Below are 11,364 nucleotides of genomic sequence, written 5' to 3'. Positions count from 1 at the left end.
AATCAAAAATGTTTAAACCAATCATACATATAGAATTTAGCTGCAGACAGAAATGCAGGTAGGATATTAAAATATGCAAAGCACTAAACTAGAGCAAACCACTGAGCATATATAGAAGGTGTATCTTTTCCACATGCCAAGGTAACTGAGAAACCTAAGAGGAAGGTGACTGTATATTTGGCACAAGATAGAACAAATAATTGGCTGAAAGCATTTTTGGCATGTGGTTCAGGAGTTGCAGAGAAAATTGGAAGTGGTGGGGGTAACTGTTCATTCATCTTTATATGGAATCTAGTCAACGTGCAGAAGAATTGGAAAGATTTCATAAAATGAACCTATCTGTGAACACATAGGACATTATCAGGATCCCATATGCCCTCATAATCCCTTCTAATCACAATCACCACACTCCACCAAGGGTAAAAACCTTGACATCTAACACTTGTGTGTTTCTATATGTGATATAAATGGAATCATGTACAATGAACTTTTTGGTTTTGATAGCTTACAGTGAACAATGTCGGATTCGTGATCTCCGAAGAAGATTTAGCTTTGGGACCAGAGACCAGGCTTGACCACTCAGGGCTCTTGTGTGGCACAAGTTTTATTACAGTGAAAAGGGACAGAGAAAGCTTCTGACATAAACATCAGAAGGGGGCGAAGAGTGCCCCACTCGCTAGTCTTTAGCAAGGGAATTATATACTTTTTAATTAGTTATTACAATAAATCAAAAGAATGTCTCAAGTTTGTGAAAATTTTACCAGACCCACTCCCACAATTTACATTTTAGGATAACAGGATTAGAATTTAACAATAGAACATCCTACCAGACCTACTCCCATAATCTACATGCTAAAATATCAGGATTAGTCAGAAGGTTTTCAGGAAGGAGGAACTGTCCTCAAGCAGGATACATTGTTGTTATATAATCCCTAGTACAGAGTTTAAACTGAGTTGTTTGTTATGTAATCATCAGTTTCGGGTTTAAAGAAAAAAAAAAAAAATTATGTGACTAAGACTAGGAATGTAGAGGAAAAAAAAAAAAAAGTTTGTTCTTTCCTTCTTAAGAATTCCAGACCCCTATCTCCTCCTCAAGAACCCCAGACCCCTCTCTCCTTAGGGACCCCCGGTCTTCTTATCAACCTGCCTACTCTCAGTTTCTGCTTTTCACTCAAAATTTTGTATATGCGACTTGTACAGACTGTTGTATGCGGTTGTAATTTATTCCCATTGCTCTACAGAACTGCTGTGTGACTATACTACGTTCTACTCTTAATGAACATGTGGATTGTTATAGTCTGGAATAATTATGAAGAGAGTTACTATAAACATTTTAGTACATGTCTTTTAGTCAATATGTGTGCTTATTTCTGTTGGATATACCTAGGAGTCTATTTGCTAAGTCTTGGGTGTGCATTTATTCAATTTTAGTAGTTACTGACAAATAATTTTCTTAAATGGTTGTATCAGTTTCAGTCCTACTAGCACTAGGAGAGTCCTAATTCCACATCCTGATACTTAGTATTATCATTCTTTGCAAACTTTACAATTCTGGTGGATGTGTATATGTAGTTCATTGAGTAATATAGTTGAGTTCCTTAGTCACTTGTGAATCTTCTTTTGTGAAGTTCCTATTCTAGCCTTGATTTTTTTTTTCTCTTGGATTCTCTGACCTTTTCATTATTGGCATCCTACAAGAATTCATTATCATTGTCCAACAAATATTCTGGGTACAAGCCTTTTTTTATATATATATAAGTATTGTGACTATCTTCTGTGAGGGTTTTTTTCTGATCTTTTAATGGTGACTTGACAAACAGCAGTTCTTAATTTTAATACAATCTTAATTATCATTGTTTTATAATACATTATGATGAATGCTTTTTGGATTCTGTTTCAGCAGTCTTTGGCTGCTCCAAGTTTACAAAGATGAATTTATTTTAAATCTGATGTGCAGTCCACTTGGAATTGATTTTTGTGTATAGCATGATGTAAGGATCTAGATATTTTTTCAAACATGAAGATCGCATTCATTCAGTACCATTTACTGAAAAGGTCTTCCTTTGTTCACTGCACTCTAGTGTCATTTTTGCATTAATCAGATGACTATATATACAAGCAGTGTGGGACTGTTTCTGAACCCTAGTTTGTTCAATTGGTTACTTTGCATAAACTTTTACTAATACTACATTTTTTCCGTTATTATAGCTTTATAAGAGACCTGGATTTCTCAAAGTATAAGTCCTCCAGTCTTGTTGATCTGTTTTTTTTTTGTTTGTTTGTTTTATTTTGTTTATAACCATCAACAAAGGCTAAAAGAATGAGGTTTACCTGTCAGCCTCACTATAATGTGTCTTCTCCAAACAATTGCTATTGCATGTTCAGATATTATGAAAATGTGACTAAAAGTAACCAATTTTGGAGGTCATCTCTGAGCTATTAACTTCAAATAGAATTTTATTTCTTTCTAATGCATATAAGAATATATATAATAAACTTAGAATAGGTGAAAAATAATCAGATCAGATCAGTCGCTCAGTCGTGTCCAACTCTTTGCGACCCCATGAATCGCAGCATGCCAGGCCTCCCTGTCCATTACCAACTCCTGGAGTTCACTAAGACTCACGTCCATCGAGTCAGTGATGCCATCCAGCTATCTCATCCTCTGTCATCCCCTTCTCCTCTTGCCCCCAATCCCTCCCAGCATCAGAGTCTTTTCCAATGAGTCAACACTTCACATGAGGTGGCCAAAGTACTGGAGTTTCAGCTTTAGCATCATTCCTTCCAAAGAAATCCCAGGGCTGATCTCCTTCAGCATAGACTGGTTGGATCTCCTTGCAGTCCAAGGGACTCTCAAGAGTCTTCTCCAACACCACAGTTCAAAAGCATCAATTCTTCGGTGCTCAGCCTTCTTCACAGTCCAACTCTCACATCCATATATGACCGCTGGAAAAACCATGGCCTTGACTAGACGGACCTTTATTGGCAAAGTTATGTCTCTGCTTTTGAATATGCTATCTAGGTTGGTCATAACTTTCCTTCCAAGGAGTAAGCGTCTTTTAATTTCATGGCTGCAGTCACCATCTGCAGTGACTTTGGAGCCCAGAAAAATAAAGTCTGACACAGTTTCCACTGTTTTCCCATCTATTTCCCATGAAGCGATGGGACCGGATGCCATGATCTTCGTTTTCTGAATGTTGAGCTTTAAACCAACTACTTCACTCTCCACTTTCACTTTCATCAAGAGGCTTTTTAGTTACTCTTCACTTTCTGCCATAAGGGTGGTGTCATCTGCATATCTGAGGTTATTGATATTTCTCCCAGCAACAATAGGCAACACCAAACAAATATGTGTCAGGCTGACCATAAAGAAGGCTGAGCACCAAAGAATTGACGCTTTCAAATTGTGGTGTTGGAGAAGACACTTGAGAGTCCCTTGGACTGCAAGGAGATAAAACCTGTCAATCCTAAAGGGAATCAATTCTGAATATTCACTGGAAGGACTGATGCTGAAGCTGAAGCTTCAATACTTTGGCCACCTCATGTGAAGAGCTGATTCATTGGAAAAGACCTTGATGCTGGGAAAAATTGAGGGCAGGAGGAGAAGGGGGTGACAGAGGAAGAGACGGTTGGTTGGCATCACTAACTCAATAGACATGAGTTTGAGCCAACTTCGGGAGATAATGAAGGACAGGGAAGCCTGGTGTGCTGCTGTACATGGGGCCGCACAGTCAGACATGACTTAGCGACTGAACAATGACCAATTAAAAATGTTTTGGACAAAAAACAAAGCAAAACAAAACATTCTACTCTTTTTGAAGGAGCTGGGTCAAAAGAGGAGGCTAGGGAAGAATGCCACATCACTTGGGAGGAATACTATAAGCATCATGCTGCAATTACCCTGGACAGTCCCCCACAGCAAAGAACTGTCCAGCCCAGCTGCTGCTGCTGCTGCTGCTAAGTTGTGTCAGTCGTGTCGGACTCTGTGCGACCCTAGAGACGGCAGCCCACCAGGCTCCCCTGTCCCTGGGATTCTCCAGGCAAGAACACTGGAGTGGGTTGCCATTTCCTTCTCCAATGCATGAAAGTGAAAAGTGAAAGTGAAGTTGCTCAGTTGTGTTCCACTCTTTGCGACCCCATGGACCACAGGCTACCAGGTCCTCCGTCCATGGGATTTTCCAGGCAAGAGTACTGGAGTGGGGGGCCATTGCCCGCTCCAGTCCAGCCCAGCACTGTATGGCAAAAATGCCACTGTTGCAAAACCTTCATCTAGAGAACTGAAGGAACCTGGTGGAAAGATAAAAGGAGAACTGAAGATACACAGTTGGAAATAAGTGAGTGTTTTTAGACTAGTAGGGAAAGCTACAAAAAATGACTTAAATCAATACTCAGCCTGAAAAAAAAGGAACTTTGCTGCCTTTAAACTTCAGCCTTAAGTTATTACAACAGTTTGCATATTCTTCAGGGACTACCTCAGTCATTCAGACAAGGAAGAAAATAATTCAGTGTGTTTATTCCAACAAAGGAACTATCCTAGTCATTTTGCATATGTAATTCCAAGTGATTCTCACAATAATACTATGAGGCAGATATTATCATATATTTTTAAGTGTGTGGATGTTTTAGATAAATAAAATGGAACTCAGAGGAAATAATTTCCTTTGGGTACAGATATATGATTGAAACTCCTGTCTGTCATGAATAATTCACATTGTAATTGAAAGTAATATTATACATAATGTATAGGGTATGACTATAGTTTTCAATTAATATTTATATGCCTTGCACTTACCACATGCCATTACAATATTCTGTGTGTTGTCTTATTATGATTTCCATTTTATATATAAGAAAATTGAAATTCAAAAATGTGAAATTAATTGTATAAGGATGTACAGTAATATGTGATGGTCTGTTAGTTTCCAAAGTGCTCTTAACCACTACCTTGTTAAATTAATTGATGTATGTGTGTAAATTTATACATCAGGAAGAAATACGAATACTTTTACTTCAAAATTCAATCTAGAAGCAATTTAAAGAAATTATGTCTTTAGCACTGTAGATAATAGTAACAGAGAGTAGTTTTTATATTTAATGTTAATATGTTTTAAACTTCTTACCAACAGGAAATATATGAATTCATGTGGGATTTGCTTTTTGATAATACAGTTTAAGCTTTTTAGAGATTCTCTAATCTGAAGTTGTGAAATCTCTTGGACTGAAAGCTTTCATGAGCACAATTACTTTTATTAGCTAATCAGAGTCATGCAAAACTACTTGGAATAACATATAAGTAATTTCTCTCAACTATTTAACTTTATTCCTCATAATAGAATCACGGAGCAACAGCCTTTCTTTGGAGATTATGACTGTCAATATCTTCTCTAGACTTGAAGTGTTTAGAGTAACAGCTTTCAAGTGTGGATTATTTGAATTTGACAGTAATTGTTCATGTTTTAGCAAAATTCTTTTGGAAGCAATAAGAAATTGCTTCTCTGATCTATTAGCAAGTAGAAATTTCTTTCAATTTACTTCTAGCAGTACTTTGAGCCCTCAAAATTCTGTACATAATTTTATGAATAAGAAAAATATCAAATTTCATTTTAAGTACTCTAATGTTGAGTACCAAAAAGATCATTTTTTGCGTTTCTGATGTACCATTGATTTACACGGCATACTCAGCACAGGTGAAAGATTTTTTGTAGCTGTTTTAAAATTATTATATACATATTATCTAAAATTTAAACATTATGTATATATTAAAATGATATTTTAAAGATTTTTAAAATATTATGTATATAATTCTTTTACTGAGGTCTAATTTACCCACCACAATATTCAGCCATTGTAAATGCTCAATTCAAAAATGTTTAGTAAGCTTACAGAGTTGTTCAATCATTAATACAATCTGTTCTAGAATATTTTTGTCACCTCAATTAGCCAATAATCTTCACTCCCACCTTCAGAAAATCACTGATCTTGTATCTGCTTGTATGGATTTGTCTTTTCTAAACATTTCATACAAATGAAATTATACACTATGTGTTTTTTATGTTTGAATTATTTCACTAAGCATAACATTTTCAAGGTTCAACCATGTTGTAGTAAGTTTCAGTACTTCATTTCTTTGTGTTTTCAGTCACTAAGTCGTGTCCAACTCTTTTGCGACCCTATGAACCATAGCCCACCAAACTCCTTTGTCCATGGGATTTTCCAGGCAAGAATACTGAAGTGGGTTGCCATTTCCTTCTTCATGGGTTCTTCCAGACCCAGGGATTAAACTTGCATCTCCTGTATTGCAGATGGATTCTTTATTGCTAAGCCACCAGAGAAGCCCTCCATCTCTTTTTCCTCTATCTTTCTTTGTCTTTCTCTTCTGTGCTGTGTGGCTTGTGGAGTCTTGGTGCTACAGTAAGGGGTTGGGCCTGAACCTCTGAGGTGGGAGCCCTGACCATATGTTGGATCACCAGAGAACTCCCAACCCCATGGAACGTTAATTAGTGAGAACTCTCCCAAAGGCCTCCATCTCAACACTGAGCCCAGGCCACACCCAAAGGCCAGCAAGCTTCAATGCCAGATGTCTCATACCAGACCATTAGCAAAATAGGAACACAACTCTGCCCATTAGCAGACAGACTGCCCAAAACCATACCTAATCCATAGACACTCCAAAACACAATACAGGACAAGGCACTGCCCTTCAGAGAGACAAGATTCAGCTCCACCCACCAGAGCACAGGCACAAATCCTCCCAACCAGGAAACCTTCACAAGGCACTGGTCCAACTCACCCAGTGGGTCAGACTTCACAAATAAGAAAAACTATGACCTTCTAGCCTGCAGAAAGGAGGCCTAAAATCAGACTTTATATGAAATGTAGCCTAGATAAATCCTGAATTGTCATTCCTTTCTGTAAGAATTTTGCATAATGAAAAGATGCAGTTCTAGTGTTAATATTATAAATAATAGATTAGAATGTTTACTTTGAATATCAGAATTGATATGCTAACTTTTCATAATCTTAAAAGGGGTCATATTTCATTTGTCAAATAGATATGGTATATGGTTTCAGAAAAGATGCACGAGTGTGGATAAAATGTGACAGCATATAAAGAAACAAACACAATTATAAAAAAATGTATTTTTTTATTCCTTCAAATATTAGCAGATTTTTATGCCTTCAGATTTTGTTGACATTTGTACATTAATTAAAAGCAAACTTCTACATGACTTTAAAAAAATGTATTTTTAATCTAGAATATTAAAAGAGCTGAAATTGACAAAAGAAACCTAAACATATATAAAGCTTAAAGAACAATTTACTTAGGGTTAAACAAAATTAAACGGAGAAGGCAATGGCACCTCACTCCAGTACTCTTGCTGGAAAATCCCATGGATGGAGGAGCCTGGTAGGCTGTAGTCCATGGGGTCGCTAAGAGTCAGACACAACTGAGCGACTTCCCTTTCACTTTTCACTTTCCTGCATTGGAGAAGGAAATGGCAACCCATTCCAGTGTTCTTGCCTGGAGAATCCCAAGGACGGGGGAGCCTGGTGGGCTTCCGTCAATGGGGTTGCACAGAGTCAGACACGACTGAAGCAACTTAGCAGCAGCAGCAGCAAACAAAATTAAAAATTCAGCTTTCAATTCTACAGCCAAATAATTCCTTTTAAAAATTCAATCATTCATAAAATCAAATAGGAATAGTGTTTTGAGGCTCTTTAAAATTTAAAAATGAAATCCTGGTATTCACATATAGCACCTAAAATTTATAACTACTTTAGCATTTTCATTTTGGCCTAAACATTCTCTTTTTAGCTAAAACATGTAACCAAATATAAGGACAGACAAATCTATTGTATTTGCTGTTATTTTTCCATCCAAACAGCATCATGTTCAGGCTGAAATTGGTTCATTTAATTTAAAATATAATGTTTGGACAAAATCAACAGCATGTTTACTAAATCAACCATCAAAATTTTAGAGATAGATGAGTTAATTAGTTGAAGAAAAGGACTAATTTCCCACTTTCAATGAGAATAAATGTGTTCACTTTCCAGTAGCTCATTAACAAAGTTTGGAATTCAGAATATTTTCTCATTCAAGGGGAAAAAGCTTCCAATGAGATTTACTTCTTGGCTTTTGTAAATTTAAAAGGATGATATTAGGCAATGAAATTCATTTCATTCCCCACAGTATCATATTATAAAAATGTATTTTCTGACAGAGAATGAGCAGACTTTCAAAATTTTGTGATTCATGCTGTAGACAGAAATGCTTAAATGAAAGGGCAATTAAACGTTTTATGAGATAGACATATGAAGAAAAATGGTGATATCCCCTTTCTCTAATGCTACTCTGGAAATTGTGGCTCAGGTTTTTATTTATTTTTCTTCTTCTTTGTCTCCTTCTCCTCCTCCTCCTTTTCTTCTTTTTCTTTTGTTGTTTTCACAAGCATTAGCTAAGATAAAGCAGCAGTAGGCCAAAGATGTATTTTTCTGTTTTATTGCAAGATGAAAATCCCTGTATTATTTTATATGAAATATTTTGTACTTTAGTTTAAAGATGGTTAAGAAAATAAGAGATTGGGCCCTGGTCCAAGTGGCAACATAGGAGGCTCTTGAAATTACCTCTTTCATAAAAACACCAAATCTATAGCTACAAACAGAACAATTTCCTCGGAAAGAAATCCAGAAAACACTGGAGTGACTTCTACATATCAAATGAGAATATACTCACCCTGATATGGGTAAGAAAAACTGAGGCACACTCTGCCTATAAACCCTACTCCCAGAACAGCTATGTACAATCAGGAGGGAAATCATAACTCTCAGCTTCTTCTTGAAGAGCAAGAGGCTTGGATCAAACATCTAGTGCCCCAACTTTTAAGAATTACACATGTGGAATAGATCCCACAAAATACATAGCTCTGAAAACCAGCAGGGCTTGCATCCATAATAATCACAAGACTGGAACAAATGAAGAAAAAGTTCTTAATGTGCTCACAAGGATTCCCTGTAACTATTCTTCAAGGTCTTAGCACAGAGGGTGCAAACAGAAACACCATCTCCTAGTCTTGCCTAGAAAAAGGCCTATTTGCATACTTCAAAAGCTGCTGCTTCAGGGTTACGACTGATTGAGACTTCTTAACCCAGGTATCAAAGTTTGTTACAAACTTTGAAAAGGTTACGCTTTGTGTCTTTTCCTGTCTCAGTACTGTTCTGTCTCTTTGAAGATTTGTAGCATCAGGTAAAAACACTCTTGGCATTGATGTTGGCACTGCCATGAAGGAGCACCATCAGAAATGGCAGATGTATAGTTTCATGTGACAACCTTGTAAATAAAAATAACAAACATTTGTTGAACGCTTACCATTTTAGGTTATGCAGGGAGATGAAACCAGTCAATCCTAAAGAAAATCAATCCTGAATATTCACAAGAAGGACTGATGCTGAAGCTCCAATACTTTGGCCACCTGATGCAAAGAGCCGACACATTGGAAAATAGTTGCTGATTCTAGGAAAAATTGAAGGCAGGAGGAGAAGGGAATGACAGAGAATAAGATGGTTGGATGGCATCACCGACTCAGTGGACATGAGTTTGAGCAAATTCTGGGAGAGAGTGAAAGACAGGGAAGCCTGGCGTGTTGCAGTCCATGGCATTGCAAAGAATCAAACACGACTTAGTGACTGAAGAACAACAAATATATATACATATATATATATATATATATATATGTATACTCAAATCTGTTAAGAAATAATAAAAACACTTTCCCTAATTAATAGTGGATTATCAAATAATAGCAATACTAAGAAGATGTACACTTAGTCATTCAGTCGTGTCCAACTCTTTGCGACCCCATGTACTATAGCCCACCAGGCTCCTCTGTCCATGGGGATTCTCCAGGCAAGAATACTGGAGTGGGTTGCCATACCTTCTCCAGGGATTTCCCAACCCAGGTCTCCCACATTGCAGGTGAATTCTTTACCTTTTGAGCCACCAGGGAAGACCATGAGAAGAAGACATTGAGTACTAAATATTCATCAGATATGTTATATGAATTACTTTATCTGATTTTATTTTATTTATCTGATATTACTTCCTCTATCATCCTCATTTCCTTTCTTCCTTCTGTTTCTGTTCCAACAACAGATATCCCTCTCCCCTCAGAACATCTTTTCATTGTGTACACAACATAATAAGCATGTTTTACCTTTTGTTCTGAAGCAGATGGCATCTTTTCCCTACTTGGCCCCATTTGCAGCTTTTGAAGTATGCAAATAGGCCTTTTTCAAGGCAAGACAAGGAGATGGTGTCTCTGTTTGCGCGCTCTGCGCTAAGACCTTGAAGAATAGTCACAGGGAATCCTTGTGAGCACATTAAGAACTGTTTCTCCATTTGTTCCAGGCATAGAGAGGTTAAATTACTTGCTCTTGTTATATAGTTAGGGAATAGTCAGGCTTTTTTGACCCCAAGAGTCAGGTTTCAGAGCTGTATACCCGATTATACTCCTGACTCTTAAAGACAATAGATGGACGTGTCAATCAATGGAAATTAGAGTGAATAGGATTGGGAAAGGTGTGGTCACTTAAAGCTGTCAGACTCGTTTTAAATTTCCCATGAGAACAGTTTTGTGGATTTTCAGAAGTTATTGGAGGATATATATTTTGAGGAAGAGTAGTTCCCTGCTTGACACATCCTTTGTAATTTGTATAAATGTAAAGTGAAGTCGCTCAGTTGTGTCCGACTCTTTGCCACCCCATGGACTGTAGCCTACCAGGCTCCTCCATCCATGGGATTTTCCAGGCAAGAACACTGGAATGGGGTGCCATTTCCTTCTCCAGAAGATCTTTCTGACCCAGGGATTGAACCCAGGTCTCCCGAATTGTAGACAGATGCTTTACCGTCTGAGCCAGAAAAATCTCATCTCCATCTATAGGTTGGAGCCTGAGTTGGGTTTGTAACAAAATGAATGGGTTTGGATAAGATGATTCCTAAATTTCCTATGTGAGCTAATTACTATTCTCCGATTCTCTGAACACTTAACAGGGCACCATAGACCTTTGGATGCAGTTGTATCTTACTGTCTGATTGATGCAAATGAAAGAACAGATGATGTCCTGAAACCCAGATTCATCTTAGTTTCTAAAGTGATTTTCCTCCCAGTTTTATTGAGATATAATTGATCTACAGCACCATGTAAGTTTAAGGTGGATAGCACAATGATTTGACTTATATTTGCTGTGAAGTTTAGTTAACATACATTATTTCATATAGATACAGAAAAAAAAAAGTTTTTCTTTCTTCTGACAAGAGCTCTTAGGATCTATGCTCCTAACAACTTTCTTTCTTTCTTTTTTTTT

Source organism: Bos mutus, chromosome X (assembly GCF_027580195.1).
Source record: "Bos mutus isolate GX-2022 chromosome X, NWIPB_WYAK_1.1, whole genome shotgun sequence".
Taxonomy (NCBI): domain Eukaryota; kingdom Metazoa; phylum Chordata; class Mammalia; order Artiodactyla; family Bovidae; genus Bos; species Bos mutus.
Note: the sequence above shows the minus strand (reverse complement) of the source record.